Source organism: Ascidia mentula, chromosome 1, assembly GCF_947561715.1.
Source record: "Ascidia mentula chromosome 1, kaAscMent1.1, whole genome shotgun sequence".
In the NCBI taxonomy this organism is placed as follows: domain Eukaryota; kingdom Metazoa; phylum Chordata; class Ascidiacea; order Phlebobranchia; family Ascidiidae; genus Ascidia; species Ascidia mentula.
This window is the reverse complement of record NC_138566.1, coordinates 13919750-13935071: the sequence shown is the minus strand read 5'-3', so window position 1 is coordinate 13935071 and position 15322 is coordinate 13919750.

Below are 15322 nucleotides of genomic sequence, written 5' to 3'. Positions count from 1 at the left end.
GATAACATTGGTGTTGGTTGAAAAGGAATTGAACACAGATCCTATATCTGTAATTAGTTTTTAACTTTTTGTTTCCTTATTGCAATGACCTATTGATCTTTTTTATGACCCCGAAATACACCTTGTCGGGCGTGGTGCGGGGGTTATCAGATGTTCAATTTTTAGGTCCATCTCATAACTGAAACTTATCAAACAGTTGGAGGGGGTATATTTAATTTCCTTGCAATATCACCTTTAAAAACAAAATTTGGCATGTGTGACTGTGCCACTGTACGTTTTAAGTGTAAGGGTATAGAAGGTCATTTTTTGGTGATTCAACATGGAATGATCCGACTGCTGTGTGCATTGATTATTCCAGTTGTACTAATGTCAATGCTTTGTTGTTGTTTTTCAGGAAACCCAAACTGGCAGGCCTTTTTCATGACAGTGGATGACCATGTAAAGATTGTTTTGGGCCTTTTTGGAAGGTTTTTAGACCTTTCACGTCAAAGTATAGAAGACCCATCACAAAAGTTCCCTGAAAGCTACTTAGTTACCTACGATTTTGAATGACTTTTTCATACACATGTGTTATTTGCTTTGTCATGCATTATTGAAATGGTGTTGCAATAAATGGCGCCGGTCTGTGACCCGAAGGTTGCTTTTTCTGCAAAGTCAAATTTTATGCTTTTTGGTGTCAAAACTTGGACAATCAAACTGGTCCCAACGTCGAAAAATTCAAACATATTCTTGGATGGCCTCGCGTTAGCGTCAGAGTTGTACAGAAACCGAAGTCCACGAGTGAATGGAGTCGGAGTTTAGCAATGTTTGACTGTTTGGATTTGATGCAAAAAAATTCGTCCGAAATACTGGATTCTTTATATCTTTAACTGCAAGAGAAACTTTTAATATTCTTCAGTTGAAGTCGGGTTTTGCAATTATCACCAGGAGGAGTGCAGATTTTAGACATTTGCAATAATCTCCAAAAAAAAAGTGCACCTATTTCAACATTAAAGTAACCACCTTTCACGCGTGACTCCTAAAACCTTGTTTTTTTTGCGGGGTCGTCCAATACATGTCTATTACACACCTCTCTCCAATTGATTCAACTCCTTTCTACAGTGTATCCCAGCCGGAGAGAGGTAGGATTGAATTTGGATATCGCAATTGCCCTTATAGGTCAGCGGAGATTGACTGTTATAGTGCATCGATTCAAACGACTTTGCAAAATACACACTAATTTATTCACATTGCAAAATCGAGCGAAATTTTTTTTGAACAATTGAATCGACATATAGCTGCTACTGCCTTGGCACTATTAGAAAGGTAAAGCGGAAAAGTTCAGTTTCTATTTTCCCGTTTTGAATTCCTAATAGAAGCTTTTCCTTGCAGAAGGTTTTGGAAGAAAACTCTTCTTGCGTTTTGACCCAACCACATTCCCCATCGTGTTAATGCCAAACTGGACATGATAGCCGAGAAGGGAATTAGACTTGCAAGGGCTTACAATTTGTCCTGAAGGCAGCTTGAAACGGACACTTCTTTCAGTGCGACTCTGCGCATCTCCATTACCTTCTAACATCGACTTATTTTCCGGCAACTCCACGATTCTGTTGTTTGAGGAGTGCAGACCTTTTTCTGCCTTGTAATATTCCAACCAATCCTATTCGGTTGGACCTTGGCCTGGTACGTAATCAAAACACGTAATCTTCGTCCACGCCATTATTCGAGTCGTTTCCAACCCTATTGATGATTTCCATCAAACCACGTGGACTGAGTTGTTTGTACCCTGAAGACTTGGTAGCCTTTACGCTAGATGGGTAACAGGTTGTTGTAATAGGGGAGCGGCCGAGTTTGCTTGGTGATAATTTTGTATGTCGCCCCGAGTCAATGATGTTGTTGTCTTGAAGAGAAACAGCGACTGGTGGGCCGTCACCGGGTTTTAGTGCCCAACAATCAGCTTTTTCAACATCACCACATCGGCCCAGCGACCTAATGATCAACGACAAGATCCCAAAAATTGTCTCGCCGAAAACCTCTGGTGTAATAAACTTGGCCGGGTTTCGGGATACACGTCCGGTCTGCAAGAAAACCACCATCGAGATCTTCAATGGTAAAGGTTGCTTCCAAACCGCCGGGATGTGGAGTGTATTTTCGCATCGTTGCGATACAACCTGGCCTGTAAAACAAAACTCGGTATAAGCACCTGCATGGCAATCAAATCCAAAAATCCTCTGTTTAAACAGTTCCTAGGGCTGGTGACTCATTAATGGGCCTCTAATTTGGTACATTGCAGAGCACACAGCAACAAACAATTATGAAAAACTTTCCTTTGTGACGTCCTCTTTATATTGTGCCGCCAGAGGACTACAAAGTGGGCATTTCCCGCCGGCGAAACGTATTTTAATAGAAACACAGGTATGCGGCCTTCAATTCAGTCAATTTGATTTAACCGATATTTGCTACGTTCCGAGCTTACCACGTGCATTTGAAGTCTTCCGCTTGCATCTGGCTTCCCGATTTCCAAAACTTTCCGTGTTCTCCAACTTAAAATCTATACAACGACGTCATAGTGATTTTACAATGTTCATGCGATATGTTGCACCCGACGCTTACCGATAACACGACATTTGGGAAGACCACTACCAGTCGCGATAGTCGCACCTCCAAACCTGGTTTTCTAAAGATAAACCATTCGAATTAAAAAAATAAAACAGAAACTGATGTTTCACAATGACCAATAAGCAGGGTTGTCGGTGGCATGCAACCTCAAATATGAACGACTCAAGAATGAGCATGACTTGCTACATTGAGATTTTTTGTGAAGTTGTAACGAACACAACATTATGTATTCACAGAAATTTGAAGGCCTTTGCGGGGTAAAAATCCACAGTCATTAAGTATATGAGACTTACTTTTCCAAGTACAGGCAACGACACGGTTTTCCAAGCCCTGCAAAAGACAATACTTATTCGAGCACGAAACTGCTTGAAATTAAAGGGGCCAACAATTTGCGTATCAACTCAATATGTCATACAAATAAATGTCCCCTATAATATTACAAGCACAGCAATTAAAACATCGGTATGCAAATCTCTCACCTTTTTACTGACAGGCAGAAACCTGTACCGAAGCAAAATAAAGCCATTTCCAGTGATAAAATACTCCGTAAAATTCAAACTTCTTTAGCGATCAACAACAAAAAAGTAGCAAAAATTGCTTGCTAGACTGCCAGCTGCCATGGGATTAATGAGAGCAATGTGACGTCATAGACTTGTCTTTGTTTCTTCTTTCCCTCAGTTTGCATTTATGATTTTTGTGCGTGCACACAGGCAAAGTGTTTGTTTATATCTCGTAATCAAGTTTGCTGCTTGGTTTGACCACTTTCTATTTGGTATCCCAACATGTGGCGCGTAAGCAAGAGAAACATGGAAAAAAATGGCAAAGCTCGACAGTTCTTACTGTGGCAGAGTATAATTAAATGAAAAGAAATATCCAGGGGATTTAATTGATTCAAAAATGAAATCAGTCAGTAATCCCAACTGCTGATAAAAGAAGGCAAATTGACGCAGAAGGTGATGCACCCGTTATAGTTTCTTAAAGCGTGTGTTAAAAAAAACGCACAAAGTTACGCTTGATTGCACACGCCAATAAGAGCCTGGAGTCTGCAGTAGCCTACTGCTGTACTGCTGGACGCAAGTACAGTCCCACAACTGTGATTTGAATAGTTCGTAAAGTCATACTCTGTGCCTTAATGGTAAACTTTTGAAAGGAAATTAGATTGAAAATGTTTTAACTCAATGAAATGCAGCCATATTTTGTGTTCAAGTGGTTTTATGGTGTGCCGCAGTGACAAGGAAATACTGAGACAACGGTAAGGTAATATCTTTGACAACAGAATGTTTTTGGCAGTAATTGCATTTATCTATACGACGTGTAAGATCTACTAAAAAAAGTGCACTCAATTATAAAAACAGATTGGCTCTAACACTGCGGATTTGAGATTTCAGTCTGGAGAAAAACTGATCATCAGCATAAGTCATATAATTTTCAAAATCATGCTGCATTGTTGGTGAATTTCTAGGAAAGATCTTTCTCATCTTATGAAAGGACATTTGCTGCATGATTACCTTCCATGCATTGAATGCTTCGAAACTGTATGTTTTCGATAAACATAGTGCCGATAGTATGTTTGTCCGAAAATTGCTGGCAATAAGATTTATATTAAAAGTAAATGTTTAACTATCACTCTCGTAACAATACAATCAATAAAAAGCCCTACTAAAATGTTTGCAAATGCGGAAGATGACTGCAAACATACAGAATAAATGAGAACACTAGATACAAAACATCCTGTAGGAAATCTTATAAACATCTATAGGTAGAGAAACTATATGCAAAGTTTAACAAAACATGGCAAAACATTTTCATTTTTACGGTTTTAGGTATTTTTTAAAGCTGCAAAGCCATAACGCATATTATGAGACATTGTAATCTGTTTTGGGTGAGTACACAGCCACACATGCCAAATTTCAGTCCAATGTGAAAAGTAGTTTGGGAGTTATCAAACTTTCTCTCAAACTTTCCTTTTTGGTCGAAATTGGGATTTTTAAACCCCTGTATTTTGAAAACTACTGGGTTAATTTTGATAACATTGGTGTTGGTTGAAAAGGAATTGAACACAGATCCTATATCTGTAATTAGTTTTTAACTTTTTGTTTCCTTATTGCAATGACCTATTGATCTTTTTTATGACCCCGAAATACACCTTGTCGGGCGTGGTGCGGGGGTTATCAGATGTTCAATTTTTAGGTCCATCTCATAACTGAAACTTATCAAACAGTTGGAGGGGGTATATTTAATTTCCTTGCAATATCACCTTTAAAAACGAAATTTGGCATGTGTGACTGTGCCACTGTACTTTTTAAGTGTAAGGGTATAGAAGGTCATTTTTGGTGATTCAACATGGAATGATCCGACTGCTGTGTGCTTTGATTATTCCAGTTGTACTAATGTCAATGCTTTGTTGTTGTTTTTCAGGAAACCCAAACTGGCAGGCCTTTTTCATGACAGTGGATGACCATGTAAAGATTGTTTTGGGCCTTTTTGGAAGGTTTTTAGACCTTTCACGTCAAAGTATAGAAGACCCATCACAAAAGTTCCCTGAAAGCTACTTAGTTACCTACGATTTTGAATGACTTTTTCATACACATGTGTTATTTGCTTTGTCATGCATTATTGAAATGGTGTTGCAATAAATGGCGCCGGTCTGTGACCCGAAGGTTGCTTTTTCTGCAAAGTCAAATTTTATGCTTTTTGGTGTCAAAACTTGGACAATCAAACTGGTCCCAACGTCGAAAAATTCAAACATATTCTTGGATGGCCTCGCGTTAGCGTCAGAGTTGTACAGAAACCGAAGTCCACGAGTGAATGGAGTCGGAGTTTAGCAATGTTTGACTGTTTGGATTTGATGCAAAAAAATTCGTCCGAAATACTGGATTCTTTATATCTTTAACTGCAAGAGAAACTTTTAATATTCTTCAGTTGAAGTCGGGTTTTGCAATTATCACCAGGAGGAGTGCAGATTTTAGACATTTGCAATAATCTCCAAAAAAAAAGTGCACCTATTTCAACATTAAAGTAACCACCTTTCACGCGTGACTCCTAAAACCTTGTTTTTTTTGCGGGGTCGTCCAATACATGTCGATTACACACCTCTCTCCAATTCATTCAACTCCTTTCTACAGTGTATCCCAGCCGGATAGAGGTAGGATTGAATTTGGATATCGCAATTGCCCTTATAGGTCAGCGGAGATTGACTGTTATAGTGCATCGATTCAAACGACTTTGCAAAATACACACTAATTTATTCACATTGCAAAATCGAGCGAAATTTTTTTTGAACAATTGAATCGACATATAGCTGCTACTGCCTTGGCACTATTAGAAAGGTAAAGAGGAAACGTTGGTTTCTATTTTCCCGTTTTGAATTCCTAATAGAAGCTTTTCCTTGCAGAAGGTTTTGGAAGAAAACTCTTCTTGCGTTTTGACCCAACCACATTCCCCATCGTGTTAATGCCAAACTGGACATGATAGCCGAGAAGGGAATTAGACTTGCAAGGGCTTACAATTTGTCCTGAAGGCAGCTTGAAACGGACACTTCTTTCAGTGCGACTCTGCGCATCTCCATTACCTTCTGACATCGACTTATTTTCCGGCAACTCCACGATTCTGTTGTTTGAGGAGTGCAGACCTTTTTCTGCCTTGTAATATTCCAACCAATCCTCTTCGGTTGGACCTTGGCCTGGTACGTAATCTTCGTCCGCCTCATTGAGTGACTCGTTTCCGACTCTGTCGATGATTTCAATCAAACTGCGTGGACTGAGGTGTTTAGACGCCGTGGTCTTCACGCCATATGTGTAACTGGTTGTAATCGGGGAGCGGCCGAGTTTTCGATTTGGAGACGAAACAACTTGTCCTGTAAAGTATCAAACAGTGGTTAAAACTTTAGGACCTACATGTGTATTAAATTGCAGAAATCCTGTTTACAAGGCCCTGTGCCCTAATGCACCTGACGACTCTTCCGCTTGTTTCCCACCACCAAGTACTACCTGATTGAAATAGCCCAAAACCCCACTAAAACTACCCCAAACACCCTAAAGTTCGCTATGACACAGCACACGCATATGCGCTCATTCAACCGTCAAATTGACCCCCATGCATTGCTGGTTTGCTCTGTGACGTACTCATTCCATTGTGACAGAGGTCTACACGGTTGGGCATTTCCCACCACCGAAACTGATTTTCATAGAAATAGCGATATGCGTCCGTTAGCGAAATTTTTGAGCAAGTGTACATTCCACTTTTATTCCTTATCTCTAATTTCGAACTTACCGTAGGTCGCCGGTGACGTTATATTTTGTTCTTTGCCAACACGGCGGCTAATGGGTCAATTTTATTACCATCGCAAAAACACAAACAATTATCCTCCATGCTTATGGCTTACCGAACGTGACGGAGATATTTGGAGTCTTTCCATTCTCAAGTGTTTTGCCGGTTACGTCGCCATGCTGTTTACGTTTCCCCAATCGAGGTACCTGATAAAATGAACGACTGTTTTGTGACTGTGCATCAACCGATCAGGAAATTCCTTTACTTTTGGACGAAGATTTTGCATGGAGTGAGAACGTTGCGCAGCTTTTTCTGCCTTGTAATACTCCAGCCAATCCGCTTCTGTTGGACCTCCACATGGCACGTAATCTTCGTCCACGCCATTATTCGAGTCGTTTCCAACCCTATTGATGATTTCCATCAAACCACGTGGACTGAGTTGTTTGTACCCTGAAGACTTGGTAGCCTTTACGCTAGATGGGTAACAGGTTGTTGTAATAGGGGAGCGGCCGAGTTTGCTTGGTGATAATTTTGTATGTCGCCCCGAGTCAATGATGTTGTTGTCTTGAAGAGAAACAGCGACTGGTGGGCCGTCACCGGGTTTTAGTGCCCAACAATCAGCTTTTTCAACATCACCACATCGGCCCAGCGACCTAATGATCAACGACAAGATCCCAAAAATTGTCTCGCCGAAAACCTCTGGTGTAATAAACTTGGCCGGGTTTCGGGATACACGTCCGGTCTGCAAGAAAACCACCATCGAGATCTTCAATGGTAAAGGTTGCTTCCAAACCGCCGGGATGTGGAGTGTATTTTCGCATCGTTGCGATACAACCTGGCCTGTAAAACAAAACTCGGTATAAGCACCTGCATGGCAATCAAATCCAAAAATCCTCTGTTTAAACAGTTCCTAGGGCTGGTGACTCATTAATGGGCCTCTAATTTGGTACATTGCAGAGCACACAGCAACAAACAATTATGAAAAACTTTCCTTTGTGACGTCCTCTTTATATTGTGCCGCCAGAGGACTACAAAGTGGGCATTTCCCGCCGGCGAAACGTATTTTAATAGAAACACAGGTATGCGGCCTTCAATTCAGTCAATTTGATTTAACCGATATTTGCTACGTTCCGAGCTTACCACGTGCATTTGAAGTCTTCCGCTTGCATCTGGCTTCCCGATTTCCAAAACTTTCCGTGTTCTCCAACTTAAAATCTATACAACGACGTCATAGTGATTTTACAATGTTCATGCGATATGTTGCACCCGACGCTTACCGATAACACGACATTTGGGAAGACCACTACCAGTCGCGATAGTCGCACCTCCAAACCTGGTTTTCTAAAGATAAACCATTCGAATTAAAAAAATAAAACAGAAACTGATGTTTCACAATGACCAATAAGCAGGGTTGTCGGTGGCATGCAACCTCAAATATGAACGACTCAAGAATGAGCATGACTTGCTACATTGAGATTTTTTGTGAAGTTGTAACGAACACAACATTATGTATTCACAGAAATTTGAAGGCCTTTGCGGGGTTAAAATCCACAGTCATTAGGTATATGAGACTTACTTTTCCAAGTACAGGCAACGACACGGTTTTCCAAGCCCTGCAAAAGACAATACTTATTCGAGCACGAAACTGCTTGAAATTAAAGGGGCCAACAATTTGCGTATCAACTCAATATGTCATACAAATAAAAGTCCCCTATAATATTACAAGCACAGCAATTAAAACATCGGTATGCAAATCTCTCACCTTTTTACTGACAGGCAGAAACCTGTACCGAAGCAAAATAAAGCCATTTCCAGTGATAAAATACTCCGTAAAATTCAAACTTCTTTAGCGATCAACAACAAAAAAGTAGCAAAAATTGCTTACTAGACTGCCAGCTGCCATGGGATTAATGAGAGCAATGTGACGTCATAGACTTGTCTTTGTTTCTTCTTTCCCTCAGTTTGCATTTATGATTTTTGTGCGTGCACACAGGCAAAGTGTTTGTTTATATCTCGTAATCAAGTTTGCTGCTTGGTTTGACCACTTTCTATTTGGTATCCCAACATGTGGCGCGTAAGCAAGAGAAACATGGAAAAAAATGGCAAAGCTCGACAGTTCTTACTGTGGCAGAGTATAATTAAATGAAAAGAAATATCCAGGGGATTTAATTGATTCAAAAATGAAATCAGTCAGTAATCCCAACTGCTGATAAAAGAAGGCAAATTGACGCAGAAGGTGATGCACCCGTTATAGTTTCTTAAAGCGTGTGTTAAAAAAAACGCACAAAGTTACGCTTGATTGCACACGCCAATAAGAGCCTGGAGTCTGCAGTAGCCTACTGCTGTACTGCTGGACGCAAGTACAGTCCCACAACTGTGATTTGAATAGTTCGTAAAGTCATACTCTGTGCCTTAATGGTAAACTTTTGAAAGGAAATTAGATTGAAAATGTTTTAACTCAATGAAATGCAGCCATATTTTGTGTTCAAGTGGTTTTATGGTGTGCCGCAGTGACAATGAAATACTGAGACAACGGTAAGGTAATATCTTTGACAACAGAATGTTTTTGGCAGTAATTGCATTTATCTATACGACGTGTAAGATCTACTAAAAAAAGTGCACTTAATTATAAAAACAGATTGGCTCTAACACTGCGGATTTGAGATTTCAGTCTGGAGAAAAACTGATCATCAGCATAAGTCATATAATTTTCAAAATCATGCTGCATTGTTGGTGAATTTCTAGGAAAGATCTTTCTCATCTTATGAAAGGACATTTGCTGCATGATTACCTTCCATGCATTGAATGCTTCGAAACTGTATGTTTTCGATAAACATAGTGCCGATAGTATGTTTGTCCGAAAATTGCTGGCAATGAGATTTATATTAAAAGTAAATGTTTAACTATCACTCTCGTAACAATACAATCAATAAAAAGCCCTACTAAAATGTTTGCAAATGCGGAAGATGACTGCAAACATACAGAATAAATGAGAACACTAGATACAAAACATCCTGTAGGAAATCTTATAAACATCTATAGGTAGAGAAACTATGCAAAGTTTAACAAAACATGGCAAAACATTTTCATTTTTACGGTTTTAGGTATTTTTTAAAGCTGCAAAGCCATAACGCATATTATGAGACATTGTAATCTGTTTTGGGTGAGTACACAGCCACACATGCCAAATTTCAGTCCAATGTGAAAAGTAGTTTGGGAGTTATCAAACTTTCTCTCAAACTTTCCTTTTTGGTCGAAATTGGGATTTTTAAACCCCTGTATTTTGAAAACTACTGGGTTAATTTTGATAACATTGGTGTTGGTTGAAAAGGAATTGAACACAGATCCTATATCTGTAATTAGTTTTTAACTTTTTGTTTCCTTATTGCAATGACCTATTGATCTTTTTTATGACCCCGAAATACACCTTGTCGGGCGTGGTGCGGGGGTTATCAGATGTTCAATTTTTAGGTCCATCTCATAACTGAAACTTATCAAACAGTTGGAGGGGGTATATTTAATTTCCTTGCAATATCACCTTTAAAAACAAAATTTGGCATGTGTGACTGTGCCACTGTACTTTTTAAGTGTAAGGGTATAGAAGGTCATTTTTTGGTGATTCAACATGGAATGATCCGACTGCTGTGTGCATTGATTATTCCAGTTGTACTAATGTCAATGCTTTGTTGTTGTTTTTCAGGAAACCCAAACTGGCTGGCCTTTTTCATGACAGTGGATGACCATGTAAAGATTGTTTTGGGCCTTTTTGGAAGGTTTTTAGACCTTTCACGTCAAAGTATAGAAGACCCATCACAAAAGTTCCCTGAAAGCTACTTAGTTACCTACGATTTTGAATGACTTTATCATACACATGTGTTATTTGCTTTGTCATGCATTATTGAAATGGTGTTGCAATAAATGGCGCCGGTCTGTGACCCGAAGGTTGCTTTTTCTGCAAAGTCAAATTTTATGCTTTTTGGTGTCAAAACTTGTACAATCAAACTGGTCCCAACGTCGAAAAATTCAAACATATTCTTGGATGGCCTCGCGTTAGCGTCAGAGTTGTACAGAAACCGAAGTCCACGAGTGAATGGAGTCGGAGTTTAGCAATGTTTGACTGTTTGGATTAGATGCAAAAAAATTCGTCCGAAATACTGGATTCTTTATATCTTTAACTGCAAGAGAAACTTTAATATTCTTCAGTTGAAGTCGGGTTTTGCAATTATCACCAGGAGGAGTGCAGATTTTAGACATTTACAATAATCTCTAAAATAAAAGTGCACCTATTTCAACATTAAAGTAACCACCTTTCACGCGTGACTCCTAAAACCTTGTTTTTTTTGCGGGGTCGTCCAATACATGTCTATTACACACCTCTCTCCAATTGATTCAACTCCTTTCTACAGTGTATCCCAGCCGGAGAGAGGTAGGATTGAATTTGGATATCGCAATTGCCCTTATAGGTTAGCGGAGATTGACTGTTATAGTGCATCGATTCAAACGACTTTGCAAAATACACACTAATTTATTCACATTGCAAAATCGAGAAATTTTTTTTGAACAATTGAATCGACATATAGCTGCTACTGCCTTGGCACTATTAGAAAGGTAAAGCAGAAACGTTCAGTTTCTATTTTCCTGTTTTGAATTCCTAATAGAAGCTTTTCCTTGCAGAAGGTTTTGGAAGAAAACTCTTCTTGCGTTTTGACCCAACCACATTCCCCATCGTGTTAATGCCAAACTGGACATGATAGCCGAGAAGGGAATTAGACTTGCAAGGGCTTACAATTTGTCCTGAAGGCAGCTTGAAACGGACACTTCTTTCAGTGCGACTCTGCGCATCTCCATTACCTTTTAACATCGACTTATTTTCCGGCAACTCCACGATTCTGTTGTTTGAGGAGTGCAGACCTTTTTCTGCCTTGTAATATTCCAACTAATCCTCTTCGGTTGGACCTTGGCCTGGTACGTAATCTTCGTCCGCCTCATTGAGTGACTCGTTTCCGACTCTGTCGATGATTTCAATCAAACTGCGTGGACTGAGGTGTTTAGACGCCATGGTCTTCACGCCATATGTGTAACTGGTTGTAATCGGGGAGCGGCCGAGTTTTCGATTTGGAGACGAAACAACTTGTCCTGTAAAGTATCAAACAGTGGTTAAAACTTTAGGACCTACATGTGTATTAAATTGCAGAAATCCTGTTTACAAGGCCCTGTGACCTAATGCACCTGACGACTCTTCCGCTTGTTTCCCACCACCAAGTACTACCTGATTGAAATAGCCCAAAACCCCACTGAAACTACCCCAAACACCCTAAAGTTCGCTATGACACAGCACACGCATATGCGCTCATTCAACCGTCAAATTGACCCCCATGCATTGCTGGTTTGCTCTGTGACGTACTCATTCCATTGTGACAGAGGTCTACACGGTTGGGCATTTCCCACCACCGAAACTGATTTTCATAGAAATAGCGATATGCGTCCGTTAGCGAAATTTTTGAGCAAGTGTACATTCCACTTTTATTCCTTATCTCTAATTTCGAACTTACCGTAGGTCGCCGGTGACGTTATATTTTGTTCTTTGCCAACACGGCGGCTAATGGGTCAATTTTATTACCATCGCAAAAACACAAACAATTATCCTCCATGCTTATGGCTTACCGAACGTGACGGAGATATTTGGAGTCTTTCCATTCTCAAGTGTTTTGCCGGTTACGTCGCCATGCTGTTTACGTTTCCCCAATCGAGGTACCTGATAAAATGAACGACTGTTTTGTGACTGTGCATCAACCGATCAGGAAATTCCTTTACTTTTTGACGAAGATTTTGCATGGAGTGAGAACGTTGCGCAGCTTTTTCTGCCTTGTAATACTCCAGCCAATCCGCTTCTGTTGGACCTCCACATGGCACGTAATCTTCGTCCACGCCATTATTCGAGTCGTTTCCAACCCTATTGATGATTTCCATCAAACCACGTGGACTGAGTTGTTTGTACCCTGAAGACTTGGTAGCCTTTACGCTAGATGGGTAACAGGTTGTTGTAATAGGGGAGCGGCCGAGTTTGCTTGGTGATAATTTTGTATGTCGCTCCGAGTCAATGATGTTGTTGTCTTGAAGAGAAACAGCGACTGGTGGGCCGTCACCGGGTTTTAGTGCCCAACAATCAGCTTTTTCAACATCACCACATCGGCCCAGCGACCTAATGATCAACGACAAGATCCCAAAAATTGTCTCGCCGAAAACCTCTGGTGTAATAAACTTGGCCGGGTTTCGGGATACACGTCCGGTCTGCAAGAAAACCACCATCGAGATCTTCAATGGTAAAGGTTGCTTCCAAACCGCCGGGATGTGGAGTGTATTTTCGCATCGTTGCGATACAACCTGGCCTGTAAAACAAAACTCGGTATAAGTACCTGCATGGCAATCAAATCCAAATATCCTCTGTTTAAACAGTTCCTAGGGCTGGTGACTCATTAATGGGCCTCTAATTTGTCAACAGGAGGAAAAAGTAATTGCAGGAACATTGCAGAGCACACAGCAACAAACAACTATGAAAAACTTTCCTTTGTGACGTCCTCTTTATATTGTGCCGCCAGAGGACTACAAAGTGGGCATTTCCCTCCGGCGAAACGTATTTTAATAGAAACACAGGGATGCGGCCTTCAATTCAGTCAATTTGATTTAACCGATATTTGCTACGTTCCGAGCTTACCACGTGCATTTGAAGTCTTCCGCTTGCATCTGGCTTCCCGATTTCCAAAACTTTCCGTGTTCTCCAACTTAAAATCTATACAACGACGTCATAGTGATTTTACAATGTTCATGCGATATGTTGCACCCGACGCTTACCGATAACACGACATTTGGGAAGACCACTACCAGTCGCGATAGTCGCACCTCCAAACCTGGTTTTCTAAAGACAAACCATTCGAATTAAAAAAATAAAACAGAAACTGATGTTTCACAATGACCAATAAGCAGGGTTGTCGGTGGCATGCAACCTCAAATATGAACGACTCAAGAATGAGCATGACTTGCTACATTGAGATTTTTTGTGAAGTTGTAACGAACACAACATTATGTATTCACAGAAATTTGAAGGCCTTTGCGGGGTTAAAATCCACAGTCATTAAGTATATGAGACTTACTTTTCCAAGTACAGGCAACGACACGGTTTTCCAAGCCCTGCAAAAGACAATACTTACGAAACTGCTTGAAATTAAAGGGGCCAACAATTTGCGTATTAACTCAATATGTCATACAAATAAAAGTCCCCTATAATATTACAAGCACAGCAATTAAAACATCGGTATGCAAATCTCTCACCTTTTTACTGACAGGCAGAAACCTGTACCGAAGCAAAATAAAGCCATTTCCAGTGATAAAATACTCCGTAAAATTCAAACTTCTTTAGCGATCAACAACAAAAAAGTAGCAAAAATTGCTTACTAGACTGCCAGCTGCCATGGGATTAATGAGAGCAATGTGACGTCATAGACTTGTCTTTGTTTCTTCTTTCCCTCAGTTAGCATTTATGATTTTTGTGCGTGCACACAGGCAAAGTGTTTGTTTATATCTCGTAATCAAGTTTGCTGCTTGGTTTGACCACTTTCTATTTGGTATCCCAACATGTGGCGCGTAAGCAAGAGAAACATGGAAAAAATGGCAAAGCTCGACAGTTCTTACTGTGGCAGAGTATAATTAAATGAAAAGAAATATCCAGGGGATTTAATTGATTCAAAAATGAAATCAGTCAGTAATCCCAACTGCTGATAAAAGAAGGCAAATTGACGCAGAAGGTGATGCACCCGTTATAGTTTCTTAAAGCGTGTGTTAAAAAAAACGCACAAAGTTACGCTTGATTGCACATGCCAATAAGAGCCTGGAGTCTGCAGTAGCCTACTGCTGTACTGCTGGACGCAAGTACAGTCCCACAACTGTGATTTGAATAGTTCGTAAAGTCATACTCTGTGCCTTAATGGTAAACTTTTGAAAGGAAATTAGATTGAAAATGTTTTAACTCAATGAAATGCAGCCATATTTTGTGTTCAAGTGGTTTTATGGTGTGCCGCAGTGACAATGAAATACTGAGACAACGGTAAGGTAATATCTTTGACAACAGAATGTTTTTGGCAGTAATTGCATTTATCTATACGACGTGTAAGATCTACTAAAAAAAGTGCACTCAATTATAAAAACAGATTGGCTCTAACACTGCGGATTTGAGATTTCAGTCTGGAGAAAAACTGATCATCAGCATAAGTCATATAATTTTCAAAATCATGCTGCATTGTTGGTGAATTTCTAGGAAAGATCTTTCTCATCTTATGAAAGGACATTTGCTGCATGATTACCTTCCATGCATTGAATGCTTCGAAACTGTATGTTTTCGATAAACATAGTGCCGATAGTATGTTTGTCCGAAAATTGCTGGCAATGAGATTTATATTAA